Source organism: Barbatula barbatula, assembly GCF_947034865.1.
Source record: "Barbatula barbatula genome assembly, chromosome: 23".
Classification (NCBI taxonomy): Eukaryota; Metazoa; Chordata; class Actinopteri; order Cypriniformes; family Nemacheilidae; genus Barbatula; species Barbatula barbatula.
In genome coordinates this window covers 774602-784333 of record NC_136786.1, presented here as the reverse complement: position 1 = coordinate 784333, position 9732 = coordinate 774602, and positions in this window count along the sequence as shown.

Below are 9732 nucleotides of genomic sequence, written 5' to 3'. Positions count from 1 at the left end.
ACACATCTATAAAACACTCGCACATACATACAAACTCTGCACACACACGTCTATAAAACACTCGCACATACATACAAACTCTGCACACACACACATCTATAAAACACTCGCACATACATACAAACTCTGCACACACACGTCTATAAAACACTCACACATACATACAAACTCTGCACACACACACACATCTATAAAACACTCGCACATACATACAAACTCTGCACACACACGTCTTTAAAACACTCACACATACATACAAACTCTGCACACACACACACATCTATAAAACACTCACACATACATACAAACTCTGCACACACACATCTGTAAAACACTCGCACATACATACAAACTCTGCACACACACACATCTATAAAACACTCACACATACATACAAACTCTGCACTCACACATACATACACAAACTCTGCACACACACGTCTATAAAACACTCACACATACATACACAAACTCTGCACACACACATCTATAAAACACTCACACATACATACACAAACTCTGCACACACACGTCTATAAAACACTCACACATACATACACAAACTCTGCACACACACGTCTATAAAACACTCACACATACATACACAAAACTCTGCACACACACACGTCTATAAAACACTCACACATACATACAAACTCTGCACACACACGTCTATAAAACACTCACACTTACATACAAACTCTGCACACACACGTCTATAAAACACTCACACATACATACAAACTCTGCACACACACGTCTATAAAACACTCGCACATACATACAAACTCTGCACACACACACACATCTATAAAACACTCACACATACATACAAACTCTGCACACACACGTCTATAAAACACTCGCACATACATACAAACTCTGCACACACACCAAACTCTGCACACACACATCTATAAAACACTCGCACATACATACAAACTCTGCACACACACGTCTGTAAAACACTCACACATACATACAAACTCTGCACACACACACACACACATCTATAAAACACTCGCACATACATACAAACTCTGCACACACACGTCTATAAAACACTCGCACATACATACAAACTCTGCACACACACGTCTATAAAACACTCACACATACATACACAAACTCTGCACACACACATCTATAAAACACTCGCACATACATACAAACTCTGCACACACACACACATCTATAAAACACTCGCACATACACACAAACTCTGCACACACACACATCTATAAAACACTCACACATACATACAAACTCTGCACACACACGTCTATAAAACACTCACACATACATACAAACTCTGCACACACACGTCTATAAAACACTCACACATACATACAAACTCTGCACACACACATCTATAAAACACTCGCACATACATACAAACTCTGCACACACACACACGTCTATAAAACACTCGCACATACATACAAACTCTGCACACACACGTCTATAAAACACTCACACATACACACAAACTCTGCACACACACACACATCTATAAAACACTCGCACATACACACAAACTCTGCACACACACATCTATAAAACACTCGCACATCCATACAAACTCTGCACACACACATCTATAAAACATTCGCACATACATACACAAACTCTGCACACACACATCTATAAAACACTCGCACATACACACACAAACTCTGCACACACACGTCTATAAAACACTCGCACATACATACAAACTCTGCACACACGTCTATAAAACACTCACACATACATACAAACTCTGCACACACACGTCTATAAAAAACTCGCACATACATACAAACTCTGCACACACACATCTATAAAACACTCACACATACATACAAACTCTGCACACACACATCTATAAAACACTCGCACATACATACAAACTCTGCACACACACATCTATAAAACACTCACACATACACACACAAACTCTGCACACACGTCTATAAAACACTCACACATACATACAAACTCTGCACACACACGTCTATAAAAAACTCGCACATACATACAAACTCTGCACACACACATCTATAAAACACTCACACATACACACACAAACTCTGCACACACACGTCTATAAAACACTCACACATACATACAAACTCTGCACACACACGTCTATAAAACACTCACACATACATACAAACTCTGCACACACACGTCTATAAAACACTCGCACATACATACAAACTCTGCACACACACACACATCTATAAAACACTCGCACAAACATACAAACTCTGCTCACACAAGTCTATAAAACTCTCATACATACATACAAACTCTGCACACACACGTCTATAAAACACCCGCACATACATACAAACTCTGCACACACACACACATCTATAAAACACTCGCACAAACATACAAACTCTGCTCACACAAGTCTATAAAACTCTCATACATACATACAAACTCTGCACACACACGTCTATAAAACACTCACACATACACACACAAACTCTGCACACACACATCTATAAAACACTCGCACAAACATACAAACTCTGCACACACACGTCTATAAAACACTCACACATACATACACAAACTCTGCACACACACGTCTATAAAACAGTCGCACAAACATACACAAACTCTGCACACACACACACATCTATAAAACACTCGCACAAACATACAAACTCTGCTCACACAAGTCTATAAAACTCTCATACATACATACAAACTCTGCACACACACACATGTCTATAAAACACTCGCACAAACATACAAACTCTGCACACACACGTCTATAAAACACTCACACATACATACACAAACTCTGCACACACACGTCTATAAAACAGTCGCACAAACATACACAAACTCTGCACACACACACACATCTATAAAACACTCGCACAAACATACAAACTCTGCTCACACAAGTCTATAAAACTCTCATACATACATACACAAACTCTGCACACACACATCTATAAAACACTCGCAGAAACATACAAACTCTGCACACACACGTCTATAAAACACCCGCACATACATACACAAACTCTGCACACACACGTCTATAAAACACTCGCACATACATACACAAACTCTGCACACACACATCTATAAAACACTCGCACATACATACAAACTCTGCACACACACACACATCAATAAAACACTCGCACATACATACAAACTCTGCACACACACGTCTATAAAACACTCGCACATACAAACACAAACTCTGCACACACACGTCTATAAAACACTCACACATACATACACAAACTCTGTTTGTATGTGCACGAGTGTTTGTGTATGTAAGATGTAATTCACTCGTGTGAACAGAGTTTGTATTTACGATCGAGTGTTTTATAGATGTTTGTGTGTGTTCAGAGTTTGTATGTATGTGCGAGTGTTTTATAGATGTGTGTGTGTGTGTGCAGAGTTTGTATGTATGTGCGAGTGTTTTATAGATGTGTGTGTGCAGAGTTTGTATGTATGTGTGAGTGTTTTATAGATGTGTGTGTGTGTGCAGAGTTTGTATGTATGTGTGAGTGTTTTATAGATGTGTGTGTGCAGAGTTTGTATGTATGTGTGAGTGTTTTATAGACATGTGTGTGTGTGTGCAGAGTTTGTGTCTGTATGTGCGAGTGTTTTATAGACGTGTGTGTGCAGAGTTTGTATGTATGTGCGAGTGTTTTATAGACGTGTGTGTGTGCAGAGTTTGTATGTATGTGTGAGTGTTTTATAGACGTGTGTGTGCAGAGTTTGTATGTATGTGCGAGTGTTTTATAGACGTGTGTGTGTGCAGAGTTTGTATGTATGTGTGAGTGTTTTATAGACGTGTGTGTGCAGAGTTTGTATGTATGTGCGAGTGTTTTATAGATGTGTGTGTGTGTGCAGAGTTTGTATGTATGTGCGAGTGTTTTATAGACGTGTGTGTGCAGAGTTTGTATGTATGTGTGAGTGTTTTATAGATGTGTGTGTGCAGAGTTTGTATGTATGTGTGAGTGTTTTATAGACGTGTGTGTGCAGAGTTTGTATGTATGTGTGAGTGTTTTATAGATGTGTGTGTGCAGAGTTTGTATGTATGTGTGAGTGTTTTATAGATGTGTGTGTGATGAGTTTGTATGTATGTGTGAGTGTTTTATAGATGTGTGTGTGTGTGCAGAGTTTGTATGTATGTGTGAGTGTTTTATAGATGTGTGTGTGCAGAGTTTGTATGTATGTGTGAGTGTTTTATAGATGTGTGTGTGTGTGCAGAGTTTGTATGGATGTGTGAGTGTTTTATAGATGTGTGTGTGTGTGCAGAGTTTGTATGTATGTGCGAGTGTTTTATAGATGTGTGTGTGCAGAGTTTGTATGTATGTGTGAGTGTTTTATAGATGTGTGTGTGTGTGCAGAGTTTGTATGTATGTGTGAGTGTTTTATAGATGTGTGTGTGCAGAGTTTGTATGTATGTGTGAGTGTTTTATATATGTGTGTGTGCAGAGTTTGTGTGTATGTGTGAGTGTTTTATAGATGTGTGTGTGTGTGCAGAGTTTGTATGTATGTGCGAGTGTTTTATAGACGTGTGTGTGTGTGTGCAGAGTTTGTGTGTATGTGTGAGTGTTTTATAGATGTGTGTGTGTGTGCAGAGTTTGTATGTATGTGCGAGTGTTTTATAGACGTGTGTGTGCAGAGTTTGTGTGTGTATGTGCGAGTGTTTTATAGACGTGTGTGTGCAGAGTTTGTATGTATGTGCGAGTGTTTTATAGACGTGTGTGTGCAGAGTTTGTGTGTGTATGTGCGAGTGTTTTATAGATGTGTGTGTGCAGAGTTTGTATGTATGTGCGAGTGTTTTATAGACGTGTGTGGAGAGTTTGTGTGTATGTGTGAGTGTTTTATAGATGTGTGTGTGCAGAGTTTGTATGTATGTGTGAGTGTTTTATAGATGTGTGTGCAGAGTTTGTATGTATGTGTGAGTGTTTTATAGATGTGTGTGTGCAGAGTTTGTATGTATGTGTGAGTGTTTTATATATGTGTGTGTGCAGAGTTTGTATGTATGTTCGAGTGTTTTATAGACGTGTGTGTACAGAGTTTGTATGTATGTGTGAGTGTTTTATAGATGTGTGTGTGCAGAGTTTGTATGTATGTGTGAGTGTTTTATAGACGTGTGTGTGCAGAGTTTGTGTGTGTATCTGTGAGTGTTTTATAGATGTGTGTGTGCAGAGTTTGTATGTATGTGCGAGTGTTTTATAGATGTGTGTGTGTGCAGAGTTTGTGTGTATGTGTGAGTGTTTTATAGATGTGTGTGTGTGCAGAGTTTGTATGTATGTGCGAGTGTTTTATAGACGTGTGTGTGCAGAGTTTGTATGTATGTGCGAGTGTTTTATAGATGTGTGTGTGTGCAGAGTTTGTATGTATGTGCGAGTGTTTTATAGATGTGTGTGTGTGCAGAGTTTGTGTGTATGTGTGAGTGTTTTATAGATGTGTGTGTGTGCAGAGTTTGTATGTATGTGCGAGTGTTTTATAGACGTGTGTGTGCAGAGTTTGTATGTATGTGCGAGTGTTTTATAGACGTGTGTGTGCATAGTTTGTATGTATGTGCGAGTGTTTTATAGACGTGTGTGTGCAGAGTTTGTATGTATGTGCGAGTGTTTTATAGACGTGTGTGTGCAGAGTTTGTATGTATGTGCGAGTGTTTTATAGATGTGTGTGTGTGTGCAGAGTTTGTATGTATGTGCGAGTGTTTTATAGACGTGTGTGTGCAGAGTTTGTATTTATGTGTGAGTGTTTTATAGATGTGTGTGTGTGTGCAGAGTTTGTATGTACGTGTGTGTGCAGAGTTTGTATGTATGTGCGAGTGTTTTATAGACGTGTGTGTGCAGAGTTTGTGTGTGTATGTGTGAGTGTTTTATAGATGTGTGTGTGTGTGCAGAGTTTGTATGTATGTGCGAGTGTTTTATAGACGTGTGTGTGTGCAGAGTTTGTGTGTATGTGTGAGTGTTTTATAGATATGTGTGTGTGTTCAGAGTTTGTGTCTGTATGTGTGAGTGTTTTATAGATGTGTGTGTGCAGAGTTTGTATGTATGTGTGAGTGTTTTATAGACGTGTGTGTGCAGAGTTTGTATGTATGTGTGAGTGTTTTATAGATGTGTGTGTGCAGAGTTTATATGTATGTGTGAGTGTTTTATAGATGTGTGTGTGTGTGCAGAGTTTGTATGTATGTGTGAGTGTTTTATAGATGTGTGTGTGCAGAGTTTGTATGTATGTGCGAGTGTTTTATAGACGTGTGTGTGCAGAGTTTGTATGTATGTGTGAGTGTTTTATAGATGTGTGTGTGCAGAGTTTATATGTATGTGTGAGTGTTTTATAGATGTGTGTGTGCAGAGTTTGTATGTATGTGTGAGTGTTTTATAGATGTGTGTGTGCAGAGTTTGTATGTATGTGTGAGTGTTTTATAGATGTGTGTGCAGAGTTTGTATGTATGTGTGAGTGTTTTATAGATGTGTGTGTGCAGAGTTTGTATGTATGTGTGAGTGTTTTATATATGTGTGTGTGCAGAGTTTGTATGTATGTTCGAGTGTTTTATAGACGTGTGTGTACAGAGTTTGTATGTATGTGTGAGTGTTTTATAGATGTGTGTGTGCAGAGTTTGTATGTATGTGTGAGTGTTTTATAGACGTGTGTGTGCAGAGTTTGTGTGTGTATCTGTGAGTGTTTTATAGATGTGTGTGTGCAGAGTTTGTATGTATGTGCGAGTGTTTTATAGATGTGTGTGTGTGCAGAGTTTGTGTGTATGTGTGAGTGTTTTATAGATGTGTGTGTGTGCAGAGTTTGTATGTATGTGCGAGTGTTTTATAGACGTGTGTGTGCAGAGTTTGTATGTATGTGCGAGTGTTTTATAGATGTGTGTGTGTGCAGAGTTTGTATGTATGTGCGAGTGTTTTATAGATGTGTGTGTGTGCAGAGTTTGTGTGTATGTGTGAGTGTTTTATAGATGTGTGTGTGTGCAGAGTTTGTATGTATGTGCGAGTGTTTTATAGACGTGTGTGTGCAGAGTTTGTATGTATGTGCGAGTGTTTTATAGACGTGTGTGTGCATAGTTTGTATGTATGTGCGAGTGTTTTATAGACGTGTGTGTGCAGAGTTTGTATGTATGTGCGAGTGTTTTATAGACGTGTGTGTGCAGAGTTTGTATGTATGTGCGAGTGTTTTATAGATGTGTGTGTGTGTGCAGAGTTTGTATGTATGTGCGAGTGTTTTATAGACGTGTGTGTGCAGAGTTTGTATTTATGTGTGAGTGTTTTATAGATGTGTGTGTGTGTGCAGAGTTTGTATGTACGTGTGTGTGCAGAGTTTGTATGTATGTGCGAGTGTTTTATAGACGTGTGTGTGCAGAGTTTGTGTGTGTATGTGTGAGTGTTTTATAGATGTGTGTGTGTGTGCAGAGTTTGTATGTATGTGCGAGTGTTTTATAGACGTGTGTGTGTGCAGAGTTTGTGTGTATGTGTGAGTGTTTTATAGATATGTGTGTGTGTTCAGAGTTTGTGTCTGTATGTGTGAGTGTTTTATAGATGTGTGTGTGCAGAGTTTGTATGTATGTGTGAGTGTTTTATAGACGTGTGTGTGCAGAGTTTGTATGTATGTGTGAGTGTTTTATAGATGTGTGTGTGCAGAGTTTATATGTATGTGTGAGTGTTTTATAGATGTGTGTGTGTGTGCAGAGTTTGTATGTATGTGTGAGTGTTTTATAGATGTGTGTGTGCAGAGTTTGTATGTATGTGCGAGTGTTTTATAGACGTGTGTGTGCAGAGTTTGTATGTATGTGTGAGTGTTTTATAGATGTGTGTGTGCAGAGTTTATATGTATGTGTGAGTGTTTTATAGATGTGTGTGTGCAGAGTTTGTATGTATGTGTGAGTGTTTTATAGATGTGTGTGTGTGTGCAGAGTTTGTATGTATGTGTGAGTGTTTTATAGATGTGTGTGTGCAGAGTTTGTATGTATGTGTGAGTGTTTTATAGATGTGTGTGTGTGTGTGTGTGCAGAGTTTGTATGTATGTGTGAGTGTTTTATAGATGTGTGTGTGTGTGCAGAGTTTGTATGTATGTGCGAGTGTTTTATAGATGTGTGTGTGCAGAGTTTGTATGTATGTGTGAGTGTTTTATAGATGTGTGTGTGTGTGCAGAGTTTGTATGTATGTGTGAGTGTTTTATAGACATGTGTGTGTGTGCAGAGTTTGTATGTATGTGTGAGTGTTTTATAGATGTGTGTGTGTGTGCAGAGTTTGTATGTATGTGTGAGTGTTTTATAGATGTGTGTGTGCAGAGTTTGTATGTATGTGTGAGTGTTTTATAGATGTGTGTGTGTGTGCAGAGTTTGTATGTATGTGTAAGTGTTTTATAGACGTGTGTGTGCAGAGTTTGTGTGTATGTGTGAGTGTTTTATAGATGTGTGTGTGTGTGCAGAGTTTGTATGTATGTGCGAGTGTTTTATAGACGTGTGTGTGTGTGTGCAGAGTTTGTGTGTATGTGTGAGTGTTTTATAGATGTGTGTGTGCAGAGTTTGTATGTATGTGTGAGTGTTTTATAGATGTTTGTGTGTGTTCAGAGTTTGTGTCTGTATGTGTGAGTGTTTTATAGATGTGTGTGTGCAGAGTTTGTATGTATGTGTGAGTGTTTTATAGATGTGTGTGTGTGTGCAGAGTTTGTATGTATGTGCGAGTGTTTTATAGACGTGTGTGTGCAGAGTTTGTATGTATGTGTGAGTGTTTTATAGATGTGTGTGTGTGTGCAGAGTTTGTATGTATGTGTGAGTGTTTTATAGATGTGTGTGTGCAGAGTTTGTATGTATGTGTGAGTGTTTTATATATGTGTGTGTGCAGAGTTTGTGTGTATGTGTGAGTGTTTTATAGATGTGTGTGTGTGTGCAGAGTTTGTATGTATGTGCGAGTGTTTTATAGACGTGTGTGTGCAGAGTTTGTATGTATGTGTGAGTGTTTTATAGACGTGTGTGTGCAGAGTTTGTATGTATGTGTGAGTGTTTTATAGATGTGTGTGTGTGCAGAGTTTGTGTGTATGTGTGAGTGTTTTATAGATGTGTGTGTGTGTGCAGAATTTGTATGTATGTGTGAGTGTTTTATAGACGTGTGTGTGCAGAGTTTGTATGTATGTGTGAGTGTTTTATAGATGTGTGTGTGTGCAGAGTTTGTATGTATGTGTGAGTGTTTTATAGATGTGTGTGTGTGCAGAGTTTGTATGTATGTGTGAGTGTTTTATAGATGTGTGTGTGTGTGCAGAGTTTGTGTGTATGTGCGAGTGTTATATAGATGTGTGTGTGCGCAGAGTTTGTATGTATGTGTGAGTGTTTTATAGACGTGTGTGTGCAGAGTTTGTATGTATGTGCGAGTGTTTTATAGATGTGTGTGTGCAGAGTTTGTATGTATGTGCGAGTGTTTTATAGATGTGTGTGTGTGTGCAGAGTTTGTATGTATGTGCGAGTGTTTTATAGATGTGTGTGTGCAGAGTTTGTATGTATGTGTGAGTGTTTTATAGATGTGTGTGTGTGTGCAGAGTTTGTATGTTTGTGTGAGTGTTTTATAGATGTGTGTGTGCAGAGTTTGTATGTATGTGTGAGTGTTTTATAGACATGTGTGTGTGTGTGCAGAGTTTGTGTCTGTATGTGCGAGTGTTTTATAGACGTGTGTGTGCAGAGTTTGTATGTATGTGCGAGTGTTTTATAGACGTGTGTGTGTGCAGAGTTTGTATGTATGTGCG